The sequence below is a fragment of the Felis catus genome, chromosome B2, assembly GCF_018350175.1.
Source record: "Felis catus isolate Fca126 chromosome B2, F.catus_Fca126_mat1.0, whole genome shotgun sequence".
Classification (NCBI taxonomy): Eukaryota; Metazoa; Chordata; class Mammalia; order Carnivora; family Felidae; genus Felis; species Felis catus.
This window is the reverse complement of record NC_058372.1, coordinates 50,650,775-50,669,181: the sequence shown is the minus strand read 5'-3', so window position 1 is coordinate 50,669,181 and position 18,407 is coordinate 50,650,775. Positions and strand designations below refer to the sequence as shown.

Genomic DNA, 18,407 nt, shown 5'->3' with positions numbered 1-18,407 from the left:
GTCACCAAGTATTGTCCATTCAGGCTCCTCTCTGTCCCTCTCCACGGCCCCTTTCCCTCCTAGGGCCCAACCCTTGCAGCGCGTGAGTTTTTGGATAACTGAACAACTACAGTTTCTCCCTGGCTCCTTCTGGTCTTCCCTGTGGTCCGGTTCCTACTCTGTTGCCACAGTGGTCTCCTGACACGTTAATAGGATCATTTCACTTCATCCTAAAAATTTCATTTTCCCCCTCTTCTGGGCCATCCTTCATCCAACTTCATTTCCTGCCACTTTCCTGCCTGCACTTATCACTCTGTACACACCACAGACTTCATTTCTCCAAACGTGCCTGGTCTAGGGGTGTCTGGGTGGCTCATTTGGTTAAGCGTCTGACTCTTGTTTTCAACTCAGGTCATGATCTCACAGTTCATGGGTTCAAGCTCCACATTGGGCTCTGTGCTGGCAGTGTGGAGCCTGGCTCAGGATTCTCTTTCTCTTCCTCTCTCTCTCCCAAAATAAATAAACTTCAAAAAATTTTAAATAAAAGAAAAAATAGAACAAATGTCCCATTTCTACTCCACATAGGCTGTATTTGGATGCCTCCTCATCGGTTGTTCCCCACCAAAAAAACGAACACAAGAGCAAAGTAAATTTAATGGCAAAAAAAAAGCCCTGTTTTTCATGAATTCTTCAAATCCTCACAGCATAGGGCTTTTGATCCTTTTGATGGAATCAAATGTTCTTGGTTCTGATACCAACCTTCATGTGCCTCAGTTTCCTCATTCTTAAAGTGAGAATAACTAGTGCTTTGCTTTTCTTTTTGCTCAGTGTCTGGCATGTTTATCTCTGTGTCCTCGGTACCTATATGCCATCAGCTATGTGGTAGCTGTCTAGAAATTATTTGCACGGATGAGTCCCTAAAGATGTAGCTTTCAAGGATCAATTCAGTACAGTACAGCACAGTAATCTGTGCTAATGGCTGTGTGAAGATGAGTGTACCTGGGTAGCCTGAGAATACATAATTCATGAATGAAGAGCCCACCTGGGCAGGAGACTCTGAAGGATGGGCTTCCCTGCCTGTAATGTTTCTATCCTCCCACTCTAAGCTGTGGGAGTAAAGCAGCAATAACCTCAGACCATACAAATTGCTAAATATCCACTCACCCAGGGGCAAAGGTGACACATGCTATTATTTTAAAGAGCTTTGCTTATTTGCATATTAACCTTGTTAAGCATTCAAGTAGAGCATGACAGTGATATACCACGCCAGTGGCACTGCGCCCAAGGAAGGAATAGTAAATTCTGGTGTCTTAGGCACCTGGCTATTCCATGAGAAAATAATGATGGAGACTAACCTTGTTTTGGTGGGCCACAACATCGATCTGAGGTTGAAGTAGACCATATAAGTTGGACAGAGCCTATCTGTGTTAGTAGCCCCATGGCCATTAGTTCATTGATCATTCACACTCCCCATTGAGGATTTTTGTGTGCTACCCTCTGCTAAGGACCGTAAATCCTGTAGTAACACATGACCATACACCCACTGGCAAAGAGATTGTAGTTCAGGAGAAGAGGTGAAGTATGTACTTGAGTCAACATAATTACTGGTATTGCAGATATGCCCTTTTTTTTTTTTTTGCAGTAAGGTTTGTCTGTAAGTGATGAAGCTTCCAAAATAATAGTGGAGTCAACAGTGGGATCTTAAAATAAAATGGAAATTCATTATCTCCCATAAAAGGTTGCTGAGGCAGTCCAGGGCTGGTTTAACCTTCCATAGACTCACTTCTAGCTCACTGTGCATCAGGCCTAGGTTGTGATCCCTGTCTTCCAACTAGCAGGATGAAGGAAGAGACCAAAGAAGGGACACAGGGGTCATCCAGGCCTTCTTTTATTTTATTATTATTTTTTAATATAACTTATTGTCAAGTTGGCTAACATACAGTGTGCCCTTGGTTTCGGGGGTAGATTCCCATGATTCATCGCTAACATATAACATCCAGTGCTCATCCCAACAAGTGCCCTCCTCAATGCCCATCCCCCATCCCCCCCCCCCCCCCCCGCGCCCCCTCCAATTAACCCTCAGTTTGTTCTCTGTATTTAAGAGTCTCTTATGGTTTGCCTCCTCCCTCTTTGTATTTTTTCCCCTTCCCTTCCCCCATGGTCTTCTGTTAAGTTTTTCAAGATCCACATATGCGTGAAAACATATGATGTCTGTCTTTCTCTGCCTGACTTATTTCACTTAGCATAATACCCTCCAGTTTCATCCATGTTGCTGCAAATGGCCAGATTTCATTCTTTCTCGTTGCCAAGTAGTATTCCATTGTTTATATGAACCACATCTTCTTTATCCATTCGTCAGTTGATGGACAGTTAGGCTCTTTCCATAATTTGGCTGTTGTTGAAAGTGCTGCTATAAACATTGGGGTACATGTGCCCCTTGAATCAACACTCCTGTATCCCTTGGATAAATTCCTAGTAGTGCTATTGCTGGATCATACGGTAATTCTCTTTTTAATTTTTTGAGGAACCTCCACACTGTTTTCCAGAGCGGCTGCAGCAGTTTGCATTCCCACCAACAGTGCAAGAGGGTTCCCATTTCTCCACATCCTTGCGAGCATCTGTTGTTTCTTGAGTTGTTAATTTTAGCAACTCTGACCGGTGTGAGGTGGTATCTCGGTGTGGTTTTGATTTGTATTGTGCCTTCTTTTAGGAGAAGTTCCCAGAAACTGCCCTTGGATAATTTTGCTTGTTTCCTTGGCCAGAACTTCAGCATGTGGCCACGTGAAGCTGGCAAAGTCTCATTTGATCCTGGCCATAGGCAGCCAGAAGTCTGCTACTCTATATACAGAAATTAGGCAATAACGCTCAGTCTGTACCACAGGTGGTTGATGAGATTGACAGTCCTGCCCATGTGAAATTTAGATTCAGGAGAAGATACTGACAGATGAACAGATACGAGTACTGCAGTGATGGGGACTATGTGACTTCATGTGAATGAGAACAAACAGGAAGGACACCTAATTAATACGGGATCAGGAAAGCTTGCCTGGAGAAGCAGGAATCTGTCTGATGGAAAGAGGAAATAGGCCAAATATTCTAGCAAAGGCTCTGAAGAGAGAGGGGCCGGTGGCTAGGGAAGGGAGGAACATGTGAGGAACTGAAAAAATCAGTAAGGAAAACCAGAGGAGGAAGCAGAGGCCTGATCACGTGAGCCCTGGGAACCACACTGAGGAGTTTGGACATTTTTCTGAAAACTTTTAACCGGTAGTGAGGAGGTGAGTAACCTAGAAAGATGTCTTTTGGGGGTGGGGAGCAGAATAAGCCTTGAGGCAGAGATGATCCATCAGGAGGGAGGGCATTACCAGAACAGTGGCTTTGGGGATAGAGAGAAGTGGATGGATACAACTCCTATCAGTTGCATGGAGTTTAAGAACTGGGAAAGAATTTAGAAATAACCATGGTCTGCTTTTTCACTTGAGAGATGATGAAAGCAAGGTTAAGCATTTAAATAGCTTGCTCAGGGTCACCCAGCTAGCTGTGGAGCAGCACCTGGAAACTTTCTCTGCCTGAACTCTTTCCCTTAGGTCACTGCTTGATATGCCAGTTTGGCAGAACAGGGCATTGTGGGCATTCAGAGAAGGCGGAGTTAAAGAGAAGCTAAGCCACTCTGGAACTGGGCCTTAAGAGATGAGAATAATGTGCACAGGAGAATGGACAGGGCCCTCTGGATAGAGCAGATTACCTGAGCCTGGGTGTGGAGCTCAGCTGTGTTTGGTGCTCCTGGGTTCTGCAGTGTGAGTACAGCTCTAGAAAACTTCAAGGAAGTAGTAGAAGATAATGGTGCAGAAGTATTTTGAAATCATGGAAGCCTTTAATATAAGACTAAGTGGATTAGACTTAATTCCTTAAGCAACAGGGGGCCAGTTAACACTTAGTATCAGAGGACTTAATGTCATCTTGACAGCAGCGTCTGCATTTTGTTTAACTTTTGCTTGTCTCCGTGCTTTTGCGGGTGGTTGCGGTCAGCGGAACAGCGGCCCCCCGAAGATGGCTGCATCCTAAGTCCCAGCACCTGTGAATATATTAGGTTACAGGCAAAGGACAATTAAGGTTGCAGATGGAATTAAGATTGTTGATCAGCTGACTGAAATAGCGAAACCAGCCCGGATTATCCAGGTGAGCTCAGTGTAATCACAGGTGTCCTAAAATGTGGAAGAAGGAGGCAGGAGAGAACCAGACCAGGGGCAGCACAGGGAGATTTGGCCCACTGTTGCTTGCTTTGAAGGTGGATGTAAGGACTGGGAACCAAGAAATGCAGGCAGGAAGAGGATTCTCCTATAGAGGCTTCAGAAAAGAGTGCAGCCCTCCTGCCACCTCTGATTTTAGTCTATTGAGACTCATTTGGGACTTCTGATCTCCTGAAATGTGAGAGAAAAATTGTGTTTTTTTTTTTTTTTTTTTAACATTTATTTATTTTTGAGACAGAGAGAGAGAGAGACAGAGAAAGACAGAGCATGAGTCAGGGAGGGGCAGAGAGAGAGGGAGACACAGAATTGGAAGCAGGCTCCAGGCTCTGAGCCATCAGCCCAGAGCCCAACACGGGGCTCGAACTCACGGACCACAAGATCATGACCTGAGCTGAAGTCAGACGCTTAACCGACTGAGCCACCCAGGTACCCCAAAATTGTGTTGTTTTAAGCTGCTTACTTTGTGGCAGTGTGTTACAGTAGCCATAGAAAACTAAAACAGTGGTCGGTATTTGTTTACCTAGTGAATGAGAGCTGTGCTTTAAGAAAGATCAATGGGACAGATTCACTTGTAACAGGGATTGGCAAGGAGGAGGTTCTGGGGGCCGAGTAGAAAACTGTTCTGGTAGAGAGGTGATGGGGTGAGACTGGAGGGGGAAGAGGTGGGGATGTGGGTGGGTGAAACTGCAGAACCTTTACAGGACTCAGACCCGAAGCCCTGGTGGCCCAGTATCCAGGGCAGGCGAGGAATGGAGCATACTTTGGGTGCTGGGCTCTGGGGAAGGTTCTGGGGCTAGTAACAGAAATAGGGGAATCGGAAGAGAAGGTTATACAAGTATAATGAATTCAGTTTCTGGCTTACTGACTCTGAAGTTCAGGAGCACCACACATGTGTAGGTGGAGAGAGATCAGAGGCAAACTGGCCCTTGATGTCTGGGATTGGGATGCAGGAATGGGCGTCATTGGTTGTGATTTTTATCTGTACTGTTTCTTGAAATTTCTCCAGTATAGAGACTTGGCAACCCTTTTTTAAAAATCCAGTTACATTATATTCCTTAAAATTAAGGAGTTTTTCCTAGTATTCTACCAAATTATTTTTGCTGCCATTCGAATTCCTTATACCCTGAAATTTTTTAATACAATTAAGGTAATACTAAGTAAATGACCAATACATTTAAATAAGCCAAATAAAAATAAGTATCAATTTGCTGTTGAACTATATGTACACTTAGTTTAGATGTGGTTACATCTGGAAAGTTATGGTTGCCAAATTTCTTGTTTCTTCATAAAGTGCTTGGTTGTAATGATTGAAATTACAGCCTATTTCTGAGAAATGGGAGAGAAACCATCTCATGGCAACTATGTAGAATGTGTTGAGATTACAAAATTTTTTTCTGTGTATCACATTGCCTTCTGACCTGTCTGTCATTGCTGTTTTATCTGTTTCATCAGCGTCCTTCCACTTGGTGGCATTTGCACCATGTAATCGAAGCTTAAAAGAAGAAAGATGTTTCAATGAAGACTGTGCTGAATACAACTTAAGTTTTTTTAAGCCTATAAAGATAGGAGGTATGACTAATAATGACTTCCATAAGCCACACGTGAAATTACTTTGATTTCAATGAGATACTTCTACTTCATTCTCCAGAAAAGGAAGTAAGATTGAAACAAGAGATCTCATTCATTGACCAACTAAACTTTCTGTTCTTTCTGCCCTTTGATTGGATTAAGATTTATGCATGCTAAATCGTGGGTTGTCATTTACATTAATCAGTATCTCTGTAAGACAGAGCTCCCGAAACATCCGGAGAGTAGGCACCAAGTGCACCACAGTTTGCAGCCCTGTTGAGAAGGGGGTGAGGGAGGAGGAAATGTTGATCCTGTGCTGCATGCTTTAACAGTTCAACTATACTCTCCACTGTAAACAAGGTCGTGTGGCTTTTCTCCCCCTTGAATTCTTGTTTCCCCTAATGAAACAGTCTGCTTGGCTTATAGGCCTTTCTCTGTAACATTTTCCAAACTAAGAAAGCAACTAGAGATAACATTTTGTAGAGAGAAACCTACAAATGACTGCTCTGTGGCTATGACCTGAAGGTGAATGTTCTGAGCTCTAGTTGAAAAGCATGATGGAGTCTTCATAACAGATGGGAGTATGTAATGTACTCCCAAGTAAGTGTTAAGCTTCACACAAGATTTGTTCTCTCATTGTCACTGCTCTTTTCAAATAAATATGCTTCAAACAGTGGAAGTCATGCTTGGAGAGGTGAAATGTCACTCTCAGATTCTTATTTTAGAGGAGAAGGGAGTGTCATGTAATTTTCCCCTTCTTTCAGTCATATTCATTCTCTGTCTCTCTGTGCTGACCTGCTTTTTCTTCCTTCGGCTGGGACTCTGCTTTGCTTCTGGTAATTATATTCCTGTACAATACCAGGGCCGTGCCTGCACCTGACACCCCATTTAGAGGAAGAAAGGAGGTGAGCCCACAGGCCAGCCAGTGATGCCGCCAGTAGATCGTGGCCATGCCACAGCCCGTGGGGGGGAGGCTTTCTGTCTGAGGAGGCGGCATTTTGAAGTTTTGAAAAGCCTCCTACTTGCTGGCTTGAACTGAATTGCTAAATGAGTCAAAGAAACCTGGGACCTGGTGAAAATTGGACAACTGAGGTGACAGCAGACAAAAGGAAAGTGTTTTTGTAAAAGGTGTTTTGCTGTGGCAAATCGAAGTCAGGAAAATGAATTTTTGACTTTCTAAGCTAGCATTTTCTCTTTTTATAAAAATGTATAAAGACATCAGCTTTTTATATAGTGGTTGATGAGTGAACATACTCTGTTTGCAGAACTGTCTGATGTGATTTAGCCACAGCAAATTTGGATCTCTCGCAATTTATGACTTAAAATTTTAGTTTTTGGTAAGAGTTTCCACAAGGAGTATCCTCATTTGAAAGGGAAGTTAGTATCACGCTTTGACTAAAGGAACTTTCAGAGTTTTTATGTCCACATAGTAACGTGAAAATCAGCTCATCCTGTTTGTGTTGGGTGTCTCAGGGTACCATATTATGTATAATGTGATGAGCTGGTGGAGAACCAGTAAGAATTTAATTATCTCATGGAGTATTTTAAAATCTGTTTATTATAAGGTTTATTCATTATTGTTAGCCTCCTTTCACAATAACTACATTTAAAAAAAATTTTTTTTAATGTTTATTCATTGAGAGACAAAGCATGAGCAGAGGAGAGGCAGAGAGAGGGAGACACAGAACAGGCTCCAGGCTCCGAGTTGTCAGCACAGAGCCCGATGTGGGGCTCGAACCCACGAACCATGAGATCATGACCTGAGCTGAAGTCAGACACTCAACTGATTGTATAATGACTTCTTAAACTTTGTACTCCGAAGTTAAATTTAACCCCTACTAAACTATAAAGACAAAATCTTTTTGAAGTGTATTTGGGATATTTGCTAAATTTATAATATAAATTTATATAAATTAATAATATTTTTTTAGAAATAAAACCTTATAGAGAAGGAAAGATTCTGTATGCAATTCTTAATACATTAGCTCTCAAACTTTTGGTCTTAGGACCTACACTTTTAATTTTTTTTTTTTCAGCGTTTATTTTTGAGACAAAGAGAGACAGAGCATGAACAGAGGAGGGGCAGAGAGAGAGGAAGACACAGAATCTGAAACAGGCTGCAGGCTCTGAGCGGTCAGCACAGAGCCCGATGCGGGGCTCGAACTCACGGGCCGTGAGATCATGAACTGAGCCGAAGTCGGACACAACCGACCAAGCCACCCAGGCGCCCCAGGACCTACACTTTTAAAAAGTATTGAGAAGTCAGAGCTGTTGTTTATGTGGGTTATATTTTACTATTTACTCTATCCGAAATTATTCTTAGATTGGTTTTAAGTAACGATTTGAATAATACATCTAAAAATAATGAGCCCATTACATGAAAACCTAAAAAAACTATATTTTCATGAAAAATATATTTTCCAAAACAAGAAAATTAGTGCAAACAGGCATTGTTTTGACATTTTTGCCAACATATTACACATCTGGCTTAAGGAAAGAGAGCTGGGTTCTTTTATCTGCTTCTACATTCAGTGTTTTGAGCTACCATACATCATGCAGTCTCTGAGACACTTTACAATGATGAGAGAGATGAGATGAAGCAAGTAATCTCTTGGTAATGTAACACAAATAGTTTTGGTCCTGTGGAACCCAAAAAAAGGGCCCAAGGACCCTTAGTGGTATCTGTGCTATACTTTGAGAACCTCTGTTCTAATCAGATCCTATTTATTTTATTTTAAATTTTTTAGCTCACAAGTGGGAGAGAGAGGCTGGGGGGCCGGGAGAGAGAGAGAAAGAGAGAGAATCTTAAGCAGGCTCTATGCTCTGCGTGGAGCCCAACACAGGGCTCATCCCACGGCCCTGGGATCATGACCTGAGCCAAAATCAAGAGTCGAATGCTCAACCGAGCCACCCAGGCACCCCTATTTTATTTTTAAATAAGGACTACTTTTCTACTTTGCTATGAAAACATTTTTTTTTCCTTATTTCAGCACTGATTACCTCCTGTTTCTCTCTGCCTGAGTAAATTTCTTGATTTATGCCACAGGATCTCTAAATGTCATCTTCATATTTGAACATCATTAGGTAGACTCGTTTTGGTCATTTTATCAAATAAATGTGTGGGGTACCCTGTTTAGGATAATATTTAAAAGTAAATCCATGTCCTCTAACAGTATTGGTCACTGTGTGGATGCTCATGAAACACTGTATTAGTCAGTTTTTTTTAATCCAAAGTAGAAAGGGGTAAATTCCAGGATTATAGTCTTGGGGCACCTGGGTGAGCATGCGACTTTGGCTCAGGTCTTGATCTCGTGGTTTGTGAGCTCAATCTCCACGTCAGGCTCGCTGCTGTCAGCACGGAGCCTGGAGCCTGTTTCAGATCCTCTGTCCCCTCCCCCCCCCCCGCCCCTCCCCTGCTTGCATTCTGTCTCTCAAAAATAAATAATGCTTAAAAAAGAAAAAGATTAAGGTCTCAATAGCATAAATAGAGCTTTGTAGATGTTCATTTTATTTTTTTATTTATCCTGTTTGCTATTTATGCATTATAGTATTTGGGCTTTCAGGTTGGCTGTCTTTTGGAATAGTTTTTAAAATAGGTGGTTTCTTTTTTTGTTCATGCCTATTTGATACTACTTTTTGTTGCTCTTGTTAACTGTTGATTTTGGACAGTGCTTTTGCTTTAATAAAAAATTGCTGCATCATGTCCCACTTCTCCATCTTGTTCTGTTTACCCATTTAACCTTAATAATTTCATGTGTTAAAGGTTTCTCTAGCCTTTTTTGTGTAATGTCTGATCATGTAGAGCTCTAGTTTGGGGACTAGTAAACCCTACATGTGCCTCTCCTTTATTTTACCCTAGCTGATTCTTTCAAAATGTTTATCTTCTCTAGTTCTATGTTGTCTACATCGGGTGCATATTGAGCTGCACTATTTCTATATACCAAGATTTTCTAAGGGATATATTTTGCACTGACCAATGTAATAGTCACTAATAGCCACAGGTAGTTATTGAGCACTTGAAATATCGCTAGGGCAACTGAGGAACTGAGTTTTGCCCTTAATTAATTTACATTCAGCCGCATGGGGCTCCTGTCCCTCTTATTGGGCAGTGCAGCTCCAGGGATGTCTGGATGTTTCTTTTTAATGACTCATGCCTGGCTCATTCCTGACCTCAGTTTCTTACAGGCTCATCTATTCATTTTTACAACCCTTTTTGTGTATCTTACCAATTTTAGAGCAGTTAAGTTTCACTATCTGTAGACTGCCTTATCACTGGAGAGGGAACTAGAGGGAGTATTGGAACTGAAGAAATGGAGGCTGTTGATGTTGGCTGCTTTTTATGAGGTGTTAAGATGCTTCTAGATGAGATTTAAGGGGAAAACAAAGTTAAGGGAAGGATTTTTAGGCTGGGAAGGCTTGAACAGATCTGTCAGCAGAAAAAGGGAATTTAAAGGTAAAAGGAAATGAAAGTTGGGGCACCTGGGTGGCTCATTCGGTTAAACGTCCAACTGTTGATTTCGGCTCAAATCATGATCTCGGTTCATGGGATCAAGCCCTGCATCACGCTCTTGTGCTGACAGCACAGAGCCTGCTTGGTATTCTGTCTCCCTGTCTCTCTGCCCCTCACCCACTCTCACTCTTTCTCTTTCAAAATAAATAAACATGAAAAAAAATGAGAGTTGAATAAATTCTTGAAAGAGGCAGGAAAAGATCCAGATTGCAAGTAGGAGGAAGGAGAGCCACTCTTTATGAATTTGAAGGTAAAGAATGATTTTTTTTTAAGTATTTGAATGTTTTTGAAATTCACATAATATTAACCATTTTAAAGTGGACAATTCAGTGGTGTTTAGTTGAACCACAATGTTGTGCTCCGTCACTTTTTTTTCTAATTTTTTTTTTAATGTTTATTTTTGAAGGAGAGAAACAGAGTGGGAGCAGGGGAGGGACAGATAGAGAGGGAGACACAGAATGCAAGGCAGGCTGCAGGCTCTGAGCTGTCAGCACAGAGCCTGATGCAGGGCTCAAATTCATGATCTGCGAGATCATGACTTGAGCCAAAGTCAGAAGCTTAACTGACTGAGCCACCCAGGCGCTCCTATGCTCCATCACTTCTGATTTCAGAACATTGTTATCCACCCCCAAAGGAGACCCTGTGCCCAATAGTGGTCACTCTGTTCTCCCCGCCCTGCAGCCTCTGAGCAACTGCTTATCTTTTTATCTTTCTGGATTTGCCTGTTCTGCATATTTAAGTAGAATCCTGCAATATGTAACCTTTTGTGGGTGGCTCAATCAGTTAAGCATCCAACTCTTGGCTTGGGGCAAAATCTTAACGATTGTGACATCGAGCCCCATGTTGGGCACTGCACTTGGCATGGAGCCTGCTTGGGATTCTCTCCCTCCATCTCCCTCTGCCCCTTCTCTGCTTGTGTGCTCTCAGTCATGCATGCTCTCTCTCAAAACAAAACAAAACAAAACAAAAACAAAAAACCCTTTAAAAAAAAATGTGACTTTTTGTATCTGGCCTCTTTGATTTAGCATAATGTTTTTGAGGTTCATCCAGGTAGCAGCATGTAAAAAGTGACATGACTTAAAGAGAAGGAGTTTTGGGGTGCCTGGGTGGCTCAATCGGTTGAGCATCCGACTTCGGCTCAGGTCATGATCTTGCGGTTTGTGAGTTCCAGCCCCACGTTGGGCTTTGTGCTGACAGCTCAGAGCCTGGAGCCTGCTTCAGATTCTGTGTCTCCGTCTCTCTCTGCCCATCCCCTGTTTGTGCTCTGTCTCTCAAAAATAATCAAATAAATGTAAAAAAAAAATTTTTTTTTTTACAAGAAGTGTTTAACATTAAAAAAAAAAAAAAAGGAGTTTTAAGGAGGTCATCTTGGCATCCCTGAGTCTCAGCAAAACCATCAGTTCATCCAGTTGGAGTTGATTAAGGCTCCACAGAGATAGATGAGGATCAAGAGCATTTATGGAGTGGCTGACCATGAGGTCCAGTCTGAGCAGAGAAATGCATTCCCAGGGGCCAGAGCAGGGGAGGTGGGGAGCCGAGGTCTGAATCTCCTGATGCTAATAACCAGGAGCAAAATGACTGCCATGGGGGAAATGGGAAGGAGTGGATAGGAAGGAACTTGCTTTAAGAGGGAACGGAATGTCCTGTTTCAAAATAGGGTAAATTTAGGGTCACAAGTTAGAGAATAGATGTGGAAATAGGAGCCCATGTAAAGTGGGGGTTAATGTCGTGTGTTCGTCACTCAGGGCCCCCCAGAACTGCTCACTGCGGCGAGTAGGTGGGCAGACCCAAGTTTCTAAGGAGGCAAGTCAGGTGGAAGGCCTCCCGGGTGGTGACGCAGAGCCTGGTGCTGTCAGGTCTGCTCACTCAGCTGGAAGCAGGGTGGTAGGAAGCGGACCTAGAGTTTCTTTGTGCTTCCTCTGATGAAGTCGAGTCAGCCGTTCTGGTTGGTGCTGAGATTAGTGATGGAGGCCAGTAGTGTTGACAGCAAGTCTACATTCCTGACTGTCTACAGAAGAAAGTTTTAAGGACTTACTGGCTTTACAGGACCTTCCCCCATTTTGTCCTGAGTCTGCTTTCCAGCCTCACGACCCAGCACACCACCCATTCCGCAGATAGACCATGGGTACCCCCTGTGTCTCAAGCACTGAGCTGTTGGGATCTGGTGTACCAGACCAGGCACAGCCCTCAAGCCTTAGATACTAATTAAATATTCATTTGCATTTGGGGTGGAGAGTAAACTGAAGGACCTAACCTAGCCTGGGGCTTTGAGGGAGGAGTCAGGGAAGATTTCTCTGGGGTAACTGATCTTTAATAGGAGGGTTGCAGACTAAATAAAGGGAAGTAAGAAGTGTTGCAGGCAGACAACGGCATTTCCATGCGCAGGATCTGCCAGAGTAAAGGCTGCAGTGGAGAAGAGAGAAGGAAGCAGGTGTGGTTGGGGTGCAGAGTGAAGGAGGGGAGGGCAGAAGCTGAGCTGGAAGCCGGGGTGAGCCAGTGCATGAAGAGGGCACTCATAAGCTAAGTGAGCGTTTGTACGTTACATCCAAGATCAAGGGACATAGTTGCATCCAAGATGGGGCAGGAGTGGCCTGATCAACTTTGGTGGTTTAAAAAGAATACTGTGGTACATTGTGGAGATGGATGGGCAGGGATGGGACTGGGTGCCTGGAATCCCGCTGGGGTCCATGTGAAAGACAATGGTGCCCTGGTCTGGAATTGTTGCACAGATGGGAAGCGGATGTGATAAGGATAGCAGGAGATGGTACCAGCAGTTGAGGAGATGACTCAAGTGCTCTGCTACCCTGCCCCTTCTTCCTACTGTATCTTTTCATGTCTCCATACCCCTTTTGGTGCTGTGCCTTCAGCTTGAAGTACGCATCAACACTTGGCCTCCTGGGCCTTCCACCTTGTAAAACCCTTCATAACCTGGTCACATACCACCTGTGTGTAGGCTTTCCCTGTGTCCTGTTCAGAAGCAGTCTACTTCACAAATATTTAGGGGGCTGTCACATGTTTCAAAGTGCTTTAACTCGTTGTTGACTTGATCTTCTAGTGAAGGCGGAGTGTTGTCACCTGCATATCAATTATTCAAGCTGCTTGATCAAGTTGAGGTAAAATCTGAAACATTCCTCAGGCCCGCCCAGTATTGTAGTTCTTCCCACAGTATGGCAGCCTGTTTATCCCTCCACCCCTTGGTATTTAGAATACCCTTCCCTCATTCCTTGTCCTGCCCACACCTACTAATCCTGTGTCAGGTCAAGCCATTGCTCTGGGCTCTCTTCATGTCCCAACACCAGATCTCTCTCTCTCTTCTTACCACAGCCCTCACCTCTTTGGCTCTCTTCTTACTGGTTGCTTTTGTGGTGTTGACTTTCCATGTATCCCAGTTACGGTAGATAATTACAGACTCTTTCAAAGTTTTCTCCATCCAAAAGAGTACCTGTAAATAGTTGGCATGTGCAACTATTTACACATGGCTTCTAGTCCTAGTAAATTCCCACAAGTGATAGATAAGATATGGGCTCTTCAAAAAATCAGCATTTGGATATAAATATCATACATTTGGCTTGTGACACGGTAATGGGTAGCCTAGAATTTGTGTTTCAGGTGATTAATGCCCAAATGATTCTACTTGCTGTTTCTTTCCATAAATTATTTTGTGCTGGGATAGAACATCTAAACATGTGAGAAGTTGGTCAGTAGTAAATTGAGTAGGAAACAAATGGAATTTTGGAAGAGAAGTTGGAAACTGACCTTCCTGAAAGAACTTAACTATGGGATAGGATTTTCACATTAGAAAGTAGACCTGGAGGGTGGGGCAAAATGGGGAGACTTTAACACAGTGCTCTCCTGCCTTTATTCAGGCTGTGTGGAATAGGGTTATCCGTGTCTGACAAAATCCTTGTCTTCAGGTGGATCTGTGCTCCCAGCCATTGAAGAGAGGTAGGATGTTACTTATGCAACATCCCCATGGGCCTGTTCTTTCATATGTCAAACCTACACAAATACTTTTATTTTCTTTGTAGATACATTTTGATTATTATTATTAAGAGGGAGAGTGAGGGGCGCCTGGGTGGCGCAGTCGGTTAAGCGTCCGACTTCAGCCAGGTCACGATCTCGCGGTCCGTGAGTTCGAGCCCCGTGTCAGGCTCTGGGCTGATGGCTCAGGGCCTGGAGCCTGTTTCCGATTCTGTGTCTCCCTCTCTCTCTGCCCCTCCCCCGTTCATGCTCTGTCTCTCTCTGTCCCAAAAATAAATAAACGTTGGAAAAAAAAAAAAAGAGGGAGAGTGAGCATGAACAGGGGTGGAGCAGAGAGACAGACAGAGAGAATCCCAAGCAGGCTCTAGGCTCCTACCTGTCAGCACAGAGCCCAACAGGGGACTCAAACTCACAAATTGTGAGATTAGGACCTGAGTGGAAGTCAGACATGCACCCGACTGAGCCACCTAGGTTCCTCCCCCACTCGTGCTCTGCCTCTCTTTCTCAAAAATAAACAAACATTAAAAAAAAAAAAATTAAAGAGCTCAAGTTGTAGAAGCAGGCGGCCAGGGTTTGAATCCCATAAACCAGGCACAGGCTAAGTGGTAGTGTGCAGTAACTTCTAGTGTGTAAGCCTCCATTTTCTTTTCTGTAAAGTGAGGAAATAACCCTTTACAGGGTTACTGAGAAAATTAAATAGTGCATGTGAAATGTGTGATATGATGCTTAGCAGTACTAAGTGTTCAGTGTTAGTTACAATTATGATTATCATTGTTGTGTTTTCTATTTTTAATGATGTTACCATCCCCAAGCCAGGGACTCTCTAAAGGAAGAATATTATGGTTTCATAATGAAATCCTCTTAACTCATTAGTGAGGCATTACAATCTAGAATGATGGGAGATTTGTTTGATGCTGGAACAAATTAGGCCAGAGTTAATGCCATTTCATCCTATTAAACCTTGGATAGCTTATCCTAGGGCCTGCCTGACATTTTGCTGATCAAGTTTTCCTTTCATTGTGACTTAATTCTTGGATAGTGTGCCTCTTGTCATCATGAGGATTTTTGTGACCCAAGTAGCAGGTGGTTCATTTCTAAATTGAAGCCATTGGGTCTTCTGCCACTTATTTATTCTGGTTGTGGTGACTGAGCTAAAAAGTGTGGGCAAGAGAGAGGACTCTTTGGGGTTTTTCATTTGCGTCCTGTGAAATGTGTACGAAATTCTCTGTGAGCAAGTCAAAATTTTTCTCTAATTGCCTAATCACTTCCTCCCTCATGGATTGAGAAAAATCAGGCTGTTTCATGATACTTTATTGACAACACTAGTAATGACATAAACTGAATTTGGCTGTTTCTGCTACCGATTAGCAAAAAATGACCTATCTTCTGCAAAATGTTATGTACACAGTTAAAAAACCCAACTGGTAGTCTTCTTACTTTGAGTTAGTAAATACATGAAACATTTGGGTGGGTTTTTTTGCTTCTTTTTAACATTTGCTTATTTTAAAGCTACTTTAATGACCCTCTCTTACTAGAATCAAATTTACTGTTGTTTTATAGGGCTCCTTTGTGGTTGGGTTATAGATAAAATTTTTAAAAAGAATAGTCCATGTGCCTAGACAAAATAGAAACTCAACAAATGCTTTATGATTTTTTTTTAATTTTTTTTTTTTTTTTGAAATTTACATCCAAATTAGTTAGCATATAGTGCAACAATGATTTCAGGAGTAGATTCCTTAGTGCCCCTTACCCCATTTTGCCCATCCCCCTTCCCACAACCCCTCCAGTAACCCTCAGTTTGTTCTCCATATTTATGTCTTTTCTGTTTTGTCCCCCTCCATGTTTTTATATTTTTGTTTACCTTCCCTTATGTTCATCTGTTTTGTCTCTTAAAGTCCTCATATGAGTGAAGTCATATGATTTTTGTCTTTCTCTAATTTCACTTAGCATAATACCCTCTAGTTCCATCCATGTAGTTGCAAATGGCAAGATTTCATTCTTTTTGATTGCCGAGTAATACTCCAGTGTGTGTGTGTGTGTGTGTGTGTGTGTGTGTGTGTGTGTGTGTGTGTGTGTGTATATACCACATCTTCTTTATCCATTCATCCATCGATGGACATTTGGGCTCTTTCCATACTTTGGCTATTGTTGTTAGTGCTGCTGTAAACACGGGGGTGCATGTGTCCCTTCGAAACAGCACACCTGTATCCCTTGGATAAATACCTAGTAGTGCAATTGCTGGGTCGTAAGGTACTTCTATTTTTAGTTTTTTGAGGAACCTCCATACTGTTTTCCAGAGTGGCTACACCAGCTTGCATTCCCATAACTATGCTTTTTAAAATCCATGCTTGTTGTAGCTAAAGTTTAGCATGCAGAAATGTTCATTGCAGTGTTATTTTAAAAGAGTAAAACTTAGGGGTGCCTGGGTGGCTCAGTGGGTTAAACATCTGACACTTGATTTCAGCTCAGACTGTGATCTCATGGTTTGCGAGTTTAAGCCCTGAGTCCCACGTTGGGCTCTAGGTTTACAGCATAGAGCCTGCTTGGGATACTCTTGTCTCTCTCTCTCTCTCCCCCTCCCCTGGTGGGGGGGAGCACAGGCACATTCTCTCTTTGTTTCTCGCTCTCTCTTGCCCTCTCACAAAAATGAACAAACTTAAAAAAAAAAAAAAAGGTGGGGACCACCTGGGTGGTTCAGTTCATTAAGCAGCCAAATCTTGACTTTAGCTCAGGTCATGATCTTATGGATGATGAGTTTGAGCCCCATGTCGGGCTCTGGGCTCGCAATGCAGAGCCTGCTTGGGATTCTCTCTCTCTGCCCCTCTCCCCACTTGTGTGCACTCTCTCTCTCTCAAATAAACGTTAGAAAACAAGAATAGTAAAAATTGAAAACAGATTGAATGACTAATAATAGAGGAATAATTAAAGCATTTATAGAAGTCTTGTTCCAGAACTCAAATTAGGTTCCTGAGGAAAATGATTGCTACAGTGTTGAAATGCAAGATTATAAGTATGGGCTTTTTTATTTTCTACTTATTTAAAAAAAAATTTTTTTAATGTTTATTTTGAGAGAGAGTGTGCTAGCAGGGGAGGGGCAGAGAGAGAGAGAGAGAGAGAGAGAGAGAGAGAAAGAATCCTAAGGAGGCTCCCTGGCAGCACAGAGCCTGACACAGGGCTGGAACCCACTAACTGTGAGATCATGACCTGAGCCAAAATCAAGAGGCAGATGCTTAACCGACTGAACCACCCAGACACCCCAGAATGGGCTTTCTTAAAGTACAGAAAAAAGTAGAAGAAATAGATTTGTATTTTAAATATTTATATGTACATTATAGAATATTAGCATAGCTCCTTGCTAAATGTTTTACATGAATCATCGCATCTGAAAGTATGATTTTTATTGCTAGTTGAAGGGAATATCCCAGATGAGGAGACTGAGGCTTTCAGAAGTTAACTTGTCCACCATCACTCTAATAAATGGTAGAAGGGAAATATGGATTCTGCTACATTCTTCGTTGCTTTTACTTTTTTTTTTATTTTTTAATGTTTATTTTTGAGAGAGAGGGAGAGACAGTGTGTGAGCAGGGGAAGGCAGAAAGTGAGGGAGACACAGAATCTGAAGCAGGCTCCAGGCTCTGAGCTGTCAGCACAGAGCCTGATGCGGGGCTTGAACTCACGGACTGCGAGATCATGACCTGAGCTGAAGTCAGATGCTTAACTAACTGAGCCACCCAGGTGCCCCTGTTTTTACTTTAAAATGATACAAAACAAACAAACAAACAAAAAACCCTTTGCTTTTCCAAATTTCCTGCAGTAAATATCTCTTTTTTTATTTTTATTGTAACATTGGAGGGGCAGTAGGTGTGGTAGTTAAGAGAGCAGGCCCTGGCGTTGGCCTGGATAAGTGGCTCAGCTGCTCTCTGCCTCAGTGTATTTATCTGTGCAAAGGGGATGTGTCAAAGAGTGATAGGAGAATTAAGTGAAATCATCCTTGGAAATTTATAGCAGAAAAACTACTGACTCATTGTAGGGACTGAGTATTAGTTGCTATTACGATCATTATGATCCTCAAAGAAATGGATTTGAAAATAAGAAAAAAATCACTTGAAATGGTGGGCTGG

At 42.5% G+C, this 18,407-nt stretch overlaps 1 protein-coding gene across 2 annotated transcripts in view; it reads left to right on the top strand.

Annotated features, from left to right (window-relative positions):
• Positions 1-18,407, top strand: part of ELOVL5 (ELOVL fatty acid elongase 5) — a 74,903-nt gene that overhangs the window by 10,531 nt on the left and 45,965 nt on the right. The window contains exon 2 of one of the 2 annotated variants that reach the window (XM_019830732.3): positions 5,679-5,795. The exons of the other annotated variant lie outside the window; for it this stretch is intronic. The gene's annotated coding sequence lies outside the window, so the exon portion shown is untranslated. The remainder of the gene's footprint in view (positions 1-5,678; positions 5,796-18,407) is intronic. 2 annotated transcript variants of the gene reach the window in all.